The 12944-nt window shown below is 38.7% G+C and overlaps 1 protein-coding gene across 1 annotated transcript in view; it reads right to left on the bottom strand.

The window, feature by feature from the left end:
* Nucleotides 1-9899, bottom strand: part of LOC118782870 (Snf2-related CREBBP activator protein) — a 94971-nt gene extending 85072 nt beyond the window's left edge. The window contains exon 1 of the mRNA XM_036536479.1: nucleotides 9658-9899. The gene's annotated coding sequence lies outside the window, so the exon portion shown is untranslated. The remainder of the gene's footprint in view (nucleotides 1-9657) is intronic.
* Between the last annotated feature and the right edge of the window lie 3045 nt (nucleotides 9900-12944).

Here is a 12944-nt window from a genome sequence, read left to right on the forward strand (position 1 = left end):
GATGAAACGGTTACCAGTTTCACGGTAAACCGCAACGGTTAGTATGACCGTTTCAAATTTTAATTATCATTAAAACATTACCGCCCTTTGAAAAACTTGCGTTAAATACTTTTTTCTTATCTGCAAAGTGCAGTTATCTCTCATGGCCACATGGTGCCACCTTTAATGTTAATGCACATTTGATATGATTTTCATATGTTCAAATATGTTTGTATTGGCTATGTTTTTATTTTAATGTTTATGCAAACAAAAAGTGCATTGTGCTGCTAATTTTATTTGTGATTTTCAATATAAAAATTGATGAAATGATTTCAGTTTGTGTATCAGTACTTTCTGAACATTTTCAGCACATTTTAACAATACCGCGATAATACTGATAACCGCGATTTTGGTCACTATAATCGTGATATTAAATTTTCATACCATTTCATCTCTAGTCGTAACTGGTGGCCATTACAAGGTCGTAACTAATTTAACCAGGCCTATTTAAATTATTTTGAATTTTGTTGTTTTTGTATAATTAGTTTTGTTTGTGTAAGACAGGGGTCTCCAACTTTTTTTCATCTGAGAGCTACTTTGAAAAAATGAAAGTGGCGGAGAGCTACTCATGTCTTATATTACTCACACAACGTATCAAAACACGCACACTAACCAGCTGAATTAAACTATTTTTTGTACATACATGTATCAAATGTCAATATCCAAACCTCACATTTTGGATCAAAAGCATCTTAAATTCACATCAATAGCATGTCAGACGTATGTTCTGTATCCATGTTTCATATTTCACTGTAGCGAAGGGTGAGAGCAGTTACCCCACCCAGCCTCGAACCCGGGTCTACGGGATACCAAACTGCAGCTTTGACTGTGACGCCAAAGAGCCAGGCTTTTTGGTATGGCAGTCAGAGCGCATACTCAACCGCAGTGATAACACTCTGTCACGCTCACATAATATATCAAAGCATCTTAAATTCACATCAAAGTAATAGAAAACACAGAAAACATTACTACGTGTTTATGACGTGAGATGTCAGACAAATTTGGTGATCACTGGTCGTTATTTTTGAACACAGCCACATTAAGCCTTTTCCTTATAATGGGCGTCAATAGAGAGGAAAACACTTAATGTAAGATTACATCCATACTGATAGGATTTCGGTTTTGATTTTTTGACCAGTGAGAGCTACTTTGAAAAAATGAAAGTGGCCAAGAGCTACTCATGTCTTATATTACTCACACTTATTCACACATAACGCATCAAAACACTTACATTAACCAGCTAAATTAAGATATTTTGTATATACATACATACATATACATTTATACATATACAAAAAGTATGTATCACATGTCAATATCCAAAGCTCACATTTTGGATCAAAAACATCTTAAATTCACATCAATAGCATGTCAAATGTAGGCTATGTTCTGTACCCATATGTTTCAAGTTTCAATGTCTCAAGCTCACATAATATATCAAAACATCTTAAATGCACATCAAAGTCATAGAAAACATAGAAAACATTACTATGTATTTATGATGTGGAATGTCAGACAAATTTGGTGATCATTGGACGCTATTTTGGAACATTAAGCCCCGTTAAGCCTTTTCCATATAATGGGCGTCAATGGAGATGAAAATGGTTAATGTAAGATAACGTCCATACTGATAGCATTTCGGTTTTGATTTTCTGATGGGTGAAGGTGTTTAGGACACAACATGTCCAATAGAATTTGGTGATCAGTGATCGCCGTTTTGGAACACGCTAAGCCTTTTCGTGTTAAGAGCTTTAGACTGTCCCTGAAGTGGCGCTGAACACTGCATCTTTTACCGACCGAAACACTGGTACCACAGATGAGGCACACACACTTGTCCTTTACATTTGTGGGGGAAAAAAATTCGCTCCCATTCCTCATGGAAATAGTATGTTTTCTGCTTTTTTTGGCCTGGCCACTTCCTTTGTTCATCATAAATCTGGCTTTTATATAAGCTAAACTGGCTTGCTAACACCACCAAACTCCTTGCTTTAGCTCAGTAGCTACCTCAGTAGCTAGCCTACAGGGTAACTGACGTGATGACGTGTTGAAAAACTTGACAGTAGCGTAACTTATTTCATTGACAGCTGATATCATTTTGTGTTGGAGGGGGTAGGACATTGCGTATTTGATTTGATTGAAATGGGAAGAGGTTTCCAGGGTGCATTTATTTGTTGTTGGATTTTTTTTGTACATAATCTTTGAACCTTTTGGCGAGCAACGTGTTGGAGACCCCTGCTTCAGACGTATTTATTCAGCAGACACTCCAATCCAACTTCCTGCACAAAAGAGCACACATCTACATTTGAGGTTACTGACATGGTAGAGGGTAACCACCTCTTAGCCAGTTAGCTGAACTTTCCCACATGAGAATCTGCACTGTACTGTCATACATAGCTTGTGATTGGACAACCAGAGATTATACAGATAGAAATCAATGAGATTTCAAGAATGAATTGACATCTGACATTGACTTGCAGGATAAAACCAATAGGAATGGGACTAAAAGGGGAGTGCATTTGGGCAGGCTGACTAACATAACAGGCTGTGATTTTTTTACCTTATCTTCTAGAAGGTACACAAAAAGCACCTTCCAGAGCAGCTCGTGACCCTGTAACTTTAATAGCAAACAGATAATGTACTTGCATTTGAAGCATGGCAGGTGATAATTTCAGACCCTGCCAATTTAAACAAACCACCAATGAAAGTAGTAGCTAGCTAGCTAGACTGGGCAGTTGTGTTTAGTCAGACAGGTTAGCTAACCATCTCCATTGTAAATACGAATTATTCTAAAAAGGGCAGGGTTTGTATTACATAATGCCAAGGAGGTGGTTCTTCACTTATATTTTCTCCCACGTGGTTACATTACATTTAGCAGTTAAATGCATTCTTAACTATGGTATAGGGCTGGGTGGTATATCAACTTTTTAAGGTATATCAATATATTTTCAAACGCGATATAGGATGAGACAACACCGGTTGTATTGATACAGTTTGATGTTGCGTTACATAACCTGTTTCTTCCGTAAAGCTGTGCCAGTGATTGCATCTCTCCTCTCTCACACTCTCAACCCTGCCCCCACTCTCCCTCTGCATCTGCGCGCAAACCCAGTGTCCTATAATTTTTTGCGACCCATCAGAACGTGCAACCAGCAGGTAATGCACATGCGCAGGCATGCAAATACGGTACAGCTGACAGAAAGTCACTTTCTATTTTTAAACAAGTTTGTTAGATAGGTAGATAGTAAAGTAGTAACAAATTATCTTTCTAATGTTTCTCAGTCATACGTCTGCAATTTATTTACTGCAATACTAGATCAAAGCGAATGAGGTCATTAAGTTATGCCTAATGTTTTCAGCACCATATGTCACAGTTCGTTATAGCTAAAACACTGGCTGCATTTTCTGATGAGTGTCTACACTATCGAAATATGCCACCAGTCCTTTTATGATGGTATAATTTTCTTCTAAGGTCATTTTAGACTATTTTTGTCATTTTAGATATTTTAAATACAAGTATAATATCAAGTTGGTAATTTTCTGACAAGATCCAGTTGTTGCCTACAAAAAATGGTACGCAACCTAGGGTAGGCTACCTGTGGTAGTATTTCAAGTTGGATCGATGGCTGCAGATTTGCAAACAGGCAAATAACTAAATTGAGTAAATTGTGTCAAAGTAGCTATCTAACATTGACTTTACTAACGTTTGACTTATAAAAATGTGCTTCCTATCGCTAACGTTACCGTTTCTATAACACGTCAAAATCATTTGCAAGTTGCTGCCTTCCAGTAGCATTTTTGACAAGGCAGCAATAGTTTATAGACTACGCTATAAATTCCTGTGACTGGTAGCAAAATCTGATAAGGACGCAAAAAATGGCAGAACACCAGTGTTCTATAGATTTGCCCTACCTTATTGAAATGTCCTGCCATAGCGTAGATTGATAGTCATATCTATCGATCTTTGTTACCCTAACAGAAAATACTACAGCAAGTAGGTTGTGCTACCTTAGAAGCCAAAAAAGGTTGGTAATTCTTTTTTTTTTAACCTTATCAGAAAATGGTTAAGCTAATTACATTTTTGTTTTCATTAATTCATCCAACAGCAATTTCAAAAATGCTGTTACGTAAATTTTAATAATAGGCATAACTTACATACGGTTTATGTGATGGATAAATTGTACTTTGACAGTCTAGTTTGCATGCTGACATGTAAATTTGTAGTCTAGTTTGTCCATCAACACACTCTAATCAATACCAATGTAAAACTTTAAGTAGCATATTTTGATACTCTAAACCTTATCAGAAAAGACTACCAGGATATAACTGTAAAATGTTCTGATAGTCTGACTTACCTTATCAGAAAGTGCTACCAACACAGCCTATATTAAATAAAAATTTTATTTTAATATTTTTTTTCATTTACACGTTGATATATTGTGCAGCTGTATATTTTCAAACAGGGTAGGCCTGTTCTTTTTGTTCTGTTTACATTTTTATTGTTACAACACACAGCTGTGCAAATAAGCAGGAGTGGAAAACCTGTAATTGTACTCTATTTTAATCAGTCTGTTATTGTTGTTGAAAACAACTGAAGGAGGATTCTCAGAGATACGCCTATTTTTATTTAATATAGGCTATTTATTTTATATAATTTTTCATTTAAATGTTTTGCAGCTGCATATTTTCAAACAGGTAAGGAAACCCTGTCTTTACATTTTACTTTGATCAGTCTGTTTTAATAAAAGTGCTTGCGACATCTCACATGTGGCTTTGACTTACAACTGAACATCTAGCCCACTTCGTAGAAAATACGAAGATATATATTGTGTATCGCCATTCAGCCTAAAAATACGAGATATGATTATTGGTCCATATCGCCCAGCCCTACTATGGTAGTCATCCAATATGTTGTATTCTATTTCATGTATTGAATAACTTCAGGAGAGCATTGTAGGCCTATCAAGCACAACAATGGGAAATTGTGGTCCCCAGCGTTTTGCTCCAGATATGCTTTCATTTTCAGTGATAACAATGTTAAACATAAACGTAAAATGGTGTCTGCTAAAATACAGAATAGGTAGCAAGCTTGATAATGCCTGCAAAAATGCTTTTTTGCAGGGATAACAATAACTATTTGAACTTATCTGTTCAAATTGTTATTGTTTTGTGTCTCTTCCCCTCTGTATACTGACTACTACATTTAGACTATGATCTTAAATTCTAGTCTGAGTTGCTATTTGTACAAACACTTATGTTACTGTTTACCTAATGTACCGGAATGGGTTTACGTTTAAAAGAGCACAGTACAGTATATTCGTTGCTTTATTCTGCTCCCACCATGCAATAAAAATAATTCAGTACTGCTGCTGTAAACCTGCACCTTTCACTGTAATTTTCAGTTACAAATAGAATATTCAATTGAAACTGAATTTTGAACATGACTGAACAGCATGGTATAATCCATGATATATCACAAAACTGTTTATATTTCCAATGTCTTAATTCCAACTTGCATGATGTTTGATGAACCACACCCTTGGATAGGGTTGTTAGAGGATGTAAAAGCTTTCCGCGTTGGCAACATCACAGACAAGTAAGGACAGGTTTAAGTGACAATGGACACATGGAACTGACAATTTGTCTGCCAGTCCACAGTCAGTCTGTAACAAAAATATGCAATATATATTACATGTAGCAACTGTACCAGCTGAAGCTGTACACTAGGGTTGGGTGACATTGACCAAAGCTGCAATATCACTGACACTGCATTGTTGCTCAACTAAAATTTGGAGGCTTGACTAAATTTTGAAATAATCCATGGAAATTCTGCATAGGAAATTTGTCTCAACAAATTTGGGAATTCATCTTTTTCTGTCCCAGACACACAAGCACACTTAATCAATTTGGATCATACCTACCAAAAAAATTAAAAGGCGATTTCCAATCTTCAAACAATTCCATAATTGCTGGATCATAGATTGCTTTAACTCATAAGGTTCTATGAACAAACATGCCCTGAGTTCTGACATTTTGATCAACAACATACAAATCATGCTTTCATCACATGCACACCAGGAGAAACAAGATTCAATCTACCTGTGGCTGTTAACTGAACTCTGATGACTGCTCTCGTAGTAAGGGTTTAAAGATTATTTTATTTGCATCAGGAGCCAATACAAAGGAATCCAATATGCCTGCATCAATTTTACCTGGCAAATACAATTCAAATGTAAAAAATAAATAACTTAAAAAAATCGATAAATAAGGCCAAAACCGAAAGAGTAGTTTGTCTGTAGCTGTTTCCCTTGCGCTGTCAAAGTTTTAAGCACCCTGTCCTAATAACATTAAATTTGTATGCACAGCTTGTAATGTTTACAAGCAAGTAACAGGGTTATCTGACACAAAATAGGACATGAGTAATTGACCACGTAGTATATAACCAGGTGAGCCTTTGGGGGTTTCCTCTAATCACACAAAAGTGACTAGCCTCAGATATGTGAAACACATGAGAAAAAAATCAAGAGATCTCTTCAAGAACTGAGAACTCTCCAACAAATAATCTCTCCTGCCACTGTATGTTAGCTGCATTTCAGGCTGTGCAAAGGAGATGAATGCCTTCATCAATACCTTGATGCCATGAAACAATTCTTAAATTTCTATCATTGTATATCATGAACATATCATATGATAATGTGTTTTTATTCACACAAAATGCGCCCACCAATGTGGCTGTGACCCTGCAACTTTGTGACCTGGCAAACAGAAAATCTGCCCACACTGGCAGGCTCCCAGGTGTCAATTGCAGACACTGGGTAATATTACCGTGGACATTTTTATCATAGAACCATTATAGGTAGTACTAGGTAGAACAGGTTGTGTTTAGAAGCGTCTGTCACAGTAATGTCCTTAACAATGATTAAAGGACAAGGTTCAAACAAACACAAAGTGTCTTTAAACACAGGAGAAAATCATACAGAATTCATCAATAGAGGGAAGAGTCTTAATTTCAGTACTTCAATGACTTCATTCAGATACTGTTTGAACGTTCCAGATTTTAAGCACTTAAAAGGACCTTGTAAAAACCCTGCTGGACATACACACTAAAGAGAAAGTGACCATTTCAAACCATGGATACTGAGCAGAAAATGACCAAACTCAGACCATACCTGACCTTGTTTAATGTTAAATTTGTAGATGAAGTTCTGTTAAGAGTCAAAGTAAAACACATCTTTTACAGAAACCTCCCTTAAAAAGGTTATGGATGTGACATCATGTGCCCCAAACAAAATCTTATCCTATGGCTATTCAGTAACTGACTACAGCTAGATTCCTGTAGGTCCTTGGATTCTCTGTATATTGTATCATTAACCTTTCATACATCTAAGAAATATAAGGGAACAAGTGTGATCAAAGAAAAAATTATGTAAACCATTTCCCTGCTTTGAGTACTGGCCATAAAATATCAATTTTAATATTATAATATCCAAAATTTAAATTCTACATATTTCTATATTTTCATATTCTTGTATAAAATTCTTTTACATTCTTTTTGTTGCCTCTCAACCTAGCTTTTAATGATACCACGCATTCTAGGGGGAAAATGTCCAATATAGGGCCAGTACATCAAAATATGCTCCTTAATCATAATTGTGAGATTAATTTCATGCAGGAATGTGTCATTTTATGTTCTGGACCACAACAAAATTCCCCATAAAATTCTGTAAACACATTCTGCAGCAATTTTGTTTTATTGCTATTTTGGCACTTACAAATTCACCTGTTAATTCAGATACTGAATTCCCTACACTCAGCTTTCTTTCCCCACTTTCATTTCCAGTTACAAATATCCTACTTCACAAACCCCACAGGACAGTTCTGCTTTTTGATTCTCTCTGTCACCTTTTTCATGTAGTTCAATCTGTGCTCAAAGAGAGAAAAACATATGAAACAAGCATCATGCCATACACTGGTCAGATATTAATTGAACTCAATGTCAGAGGTAATGGGTTTCATCTTGTCATGTACATATTAATGTCTCTTGAAAAACAAGCTATAACTTTAACTGTGCTCTTAAAACCAAAGAACCCAACTCACTGCATTCCAGGTTGCATTCACAGCCAACTATAGCAAAGTACAAAACTTCTAGTCTAGTCTCCAGGCTAACTGCACGAGGTAGATACAACATACATGAACTACATATCCCAAATGGATTCTAAACTCCTAACCTAAACTGAAACCTTAAATTTACATCCAGCCGTTCAATTCCATTCAGAATACATGCAATAGCCATGTGTATACATAGGTAAAGGATCCTGAGAAATAGTATGCCAAGGCATACTGTTGCTAGATTACTAGCTAACAGCCAACGAGATAAATAACCCACCATTAACCAACCAGACGTAATGTGAAAATTTAGTCGGCTCGCCAGATAAACAGACCGTGACAATAACCAAACCAATCCTGAACCCTCAACTATAACCTACTTGAAAGGGGTGAATATGAAACGGCATAATTTGCTTGTTAGCTAGACTGGTTATAATCGTGTATCACACTGTCGAAGCAAACGAGAGGCCTGGCTCCCTGTTCGTTCAAGCGCGCTGCGCTTCGTCGCAAAAATGCGTTTGAACAGAAACACAGTACTGATATTTTACATACTTAGCTGAGAATCCGAATCGTGAAAAGTACAGCTACTCGCAACGCCATAACTTTTTATTTAACAGTTTTCCAGCTAAACAGTTTTCTTAAGAGTACACGCTGAAGAGGCATGTTGATCTAGCCCAGTCCCTCAAGTCAGACACGCAGTTATGGATATTACGGTGATCATTCTGCCAGCCAAGTCTTAGATATGCATTCGCATGGTTGCTTTCACTGCTGAGGCAAACAGATTACGATGGCCAGCCGGTCAGTTATCGTTAATAAGATAGCTATCCAAACCTTGTGTCGTTTCTTTACTCTAGCTGAACAATTAACGCTGGCTAGCTAGCCAATTGCCTTTGCCGTTACACACAATGCTTACGTTATGTAATGTTCTCGTGTGGCCTGTTTTGTTGTTTCGATGCAGCGCGTTGGTTGTATGACAAATAATAAAAAAAAACACATTTCTCTTTAACATGCCGATATCCTCTGAAACCCGCTTCCATATTCTGACTGAATAAAACGATACAAGTCCTCGTGACGTCATTACACAGGGTCAAATAACTTAAAATACACTTCACCAGTTTTCAAGATTTTCCAGCTTCAGTCAAGCTATTCGCGTGTTCGCACATTAATCTTAAATAACTCGGGGAAACAGTCGTTTAAAGTATTTAGAAATTATTTAAAGTAGGGGACAGTAAGGGGGTTTGAGCGACCCGCCAACATTCACTCCCATTGAAGCGACAAAGACAAAGACGAGTGAATACCGATCACTGGAGCATTCCGCCGAGTCTCATTGAGCCCAATGTACCAAAGATATATAACCACTCGAAAATAATCAATCCGTCCGCTAAAATACACATTTCGGTAATGTTAATACAAACCCCCGCGACCAGCCGACCACTCTTCGGCGGCCCCCCTCTAACCCCCCCTGCCCCCACCCGCTCACCCCTGCCGCGGCCGCCATCTTAACTTCCCCCCTACCTGAAAATTCCGTGCCGTTTTCTTTCACTAAAAAGTCGATGAAGGAGCCGCCATCCGACTGAAATCGCACTCAATCCGTGACGGGGATACTCCAAACTGCCTCTCGGTACCCAGCGAGGTGCCCGTGGGACGGTGGGAACAGGGAAAGTACGAAACACGACAGCGCGGGCCGATTTGCTGTTTCTAACAGCTGTGGGGAGGAGACATCAGAGGGAGCGAAATGGTGGAGGAAGCTTCTGCTAACAAACTGCAGGCAAACTAAATCCTCGCGAGAAGTTGTCCGTACAGCCACCACTGTACGTTTGGTACAAGTAATTTAGGCATGATGGTAAATGCAGTCTTTTAAGCAGACGATGTAAGTCTTTTCTGTGTCCCAATGAAAAGCATTTAGATCAGTGGCTCCCAAATAGTGGTGCGCAAGATCTCCGTGAAGCTGGCCCCCCATTTCATCAGAAAATTAATTAAAGTATTGCTGTTCGTTTATGCCGTAAAAATCATCGTTTATGTTGTTAAGGGTTTTAAGTAATTAAACTTTACATTTTCTGACCATTGACGTCACTCAGCCCCCCATCATTGTGCAAATCGGATAAAAGAAACAATTGTGCTAAGTACGTTTCTTAAGTTTTAATTTTTTTACATGTGTGACGTCACTCTCACCCCCCCCCCCCCCCCCATCATTGTCCAAATCGCTACAAAATTGTCTGAATCGTTTGTGCTGATTTGTGCCGTTCAAAGAAACATTTGTGCTACTACGCTTCTTAAGTTATCAAGCTCTATTTGTTACATGCGTGATGTAACTCAGAAATTTCAGATTTCAGATTCAGATGTCCTTTATTGTCATTTTATCATGCACTTGCTTACAATCAAGAATGAAATGCCGTTTCTGTTATACCAACAGTGTACATAAATTAGAAAGAGAATTAAAACAACATATATCTATATACAATACACTCAGTTTTGTAAATATTTGGAGGGGAATAGTAGCATGACTTTACAGCAGCATGTCTTTATGGTATATTTGGAGGGGAAGAGCAACATGTACTGTCAATAATTTTTTTATCTGTACAAAAAGTGCCAGGTGCAGCATGAAAAGGATTGCACTAGTGGAGAGAAGTGACTGTGTGGTCCTATGGGGGGGGGGGGGGGGGGGGGGGGGGTTAATGGTTCAGTGAGGGGGGGAAGCAAGAGTGTTCATGATCCTTACAGCCTGGGATATAAAGCTGTTTAGAAGCCTGGTGGTCCTGGTATGGAGACTTCTGTACCTTTTCCCCGATGGCAGGAGGGAAAACAGGCTGTGGGAGGGGTGGTCGGGGTCCATGATGATGCCGGAGGCTCCGCGGGCACAGCGCTGGTTGAAGATCTCCAGCAGGGATGGGAGAGGGGCACCAATGATCTTCCCAGCTGTTCTCACTATCCTGTTCAGCTGTTTCTATTCGGAAGTTGTGCAGTTTCCGAACCAGGCAGTGATACAGTAGGTCAGAACACTTTCAAGGGTGCCCCTGTAGAAGGTGGTGAGGGCCGGAATGGGTAGGCTGGCCTGCCTGAGCCTCCGGAGGGGGTGGAGCCGCTGCTGGGCCTTCTTGACGATGGCCATGGTGTTAGCGGTCGAGGACAGATCGTCCGCCAGGTGCACTCCCAGGAATTTGATGCTACTGACCCTCTCCATGGCCGCGCCATCTATGGTCAACAGGGGATGGTGCACTGTGCAGGCCTTCCTGAAGTTGATGACCATTTCCTTGGTCTTGTCAACATTCAGGGAGAGATTGTGTCTGTTGCATCACACTGTCAGCTGCTTTACCTCCATCCTGTATGCTGACTCATCACCTTTGCTGATGAAAACCACAACTGTAGTATCATCAGCGAACTTGATGATGCGGTTGTTGCTTCCAATGCCAAAGTTGTCATCTCCATCTATCTTCAACAACTATAGACCAGTTGCTCTGACATATCACATAAAAGTCCTGGACTGACTGATGGTGGACCATCTCAAAGCTTAGGTCTGCGGCAGTTGGCGTATCACTTTGGCCAACACCGCTGTGGACTTTAGGAGGTGCAGGACTTTAAAACCATTTTTATCTCTTAGAGAGGAGGTGGACATGGTGGAGGGATACATATGCCTTGGATTCCACCTCAACAACAGACTGGACTGGAAATACAACACAGAGGCTGTCTACAGGGAAGACAGAGCATACTCTAGTTCTTGAGGATGCTTAGGTCATGTAATGTGTTCAGAAACATGTTGCAAATTTTTTACCAGTCTGTTGTGCCAAGAGCAATATTCTGTGCTGCTGCCTACTTAGTTACATTTTTACCTGCCTCACTGTTTTTTATTAATTATGTGAAGTGGCTGCTATCTATCTTATCACCTTTCTTGTGACCCACTCCAATTACTAACTCATTCGAATACCATTTCACCCAGTAGAAGATTGGCAGGCAGGACAGAGGATTAGGTGAGGACTAACTAGAAACACCTGTTACAGTGAAGACTGCTTGCTCTTGATTTCTGGACGCATTTCATTCACCAGTCAAGGAAATTCTTATTTGTGTTGCCGAGACTGAATCAGAACTGAACTAGTTATGTTAGCTCTGTTGGAAGACAAATTAATTATTGGAACTTGATCAACTATTACCCTAACAGCCGGTGCGCTCACCATCTCATCAACATAAAGAAAGATTCTTATGGCTTATGTCAACTTGTCCATATCGTGTCTTGCCTTTCCATTCCAATTTCTACATATTACTGAAATGACAATAAATAACTTCATATTTCACCAGTCTGATTTGTATTTACTTCACTGTACAGTTAAGCATGTATTTTATGTTACATGCTGTTAATATTGTCACTTGTAGAGTCTGTTATATGTGACCAGCTGAGTTCAGATGTCATATGAGGCTTTAACCACATGAATACTTATTCATAATTAATGTACATAATTACAATATACTTTTGATGATTATTATCATTAAAACAATAATTGGGGACTCTTTTAGGGATATGTAGGTGTAGGGTACAATATTAGGGCTATATCTAACCCCAGGATAAAATTAAATGATTGCACTTATGTGACTGGATGAACGGAATCTTTATGAGAGTCGTTGTTTCTGTGGGGACCAGATATGAAGTGATACATACCCACAGATGAGAGAAACAAACTTAATTCAGCAATCTGTACTGTATTACGGTTCATTTGTGGCCATAAAGAAAACAACCTGTGTTTTCAAACAAAAAAAAATTTTTTTTTTTTATTCAAAGGAGTAAACAGTTAGACTCTACAATATGGTTCATC

The sequence above is a fragment of the Megalops cyprinoides genome, chromosome 1, assembly GCF_013368585.1.
Source record: "Megalops cyprinoides isolate fMegCyp1 chromosome 1, fMegCyp1.pri, whole genome shotgun sequence".
Classification (NCBI taxonomy): domain Eukaryota; kingdom Metazoa; phylum Chordata; class Actinopteri; order Elopiformes; family Megalopidae; genus Megalops; species Megalops cyprinoides.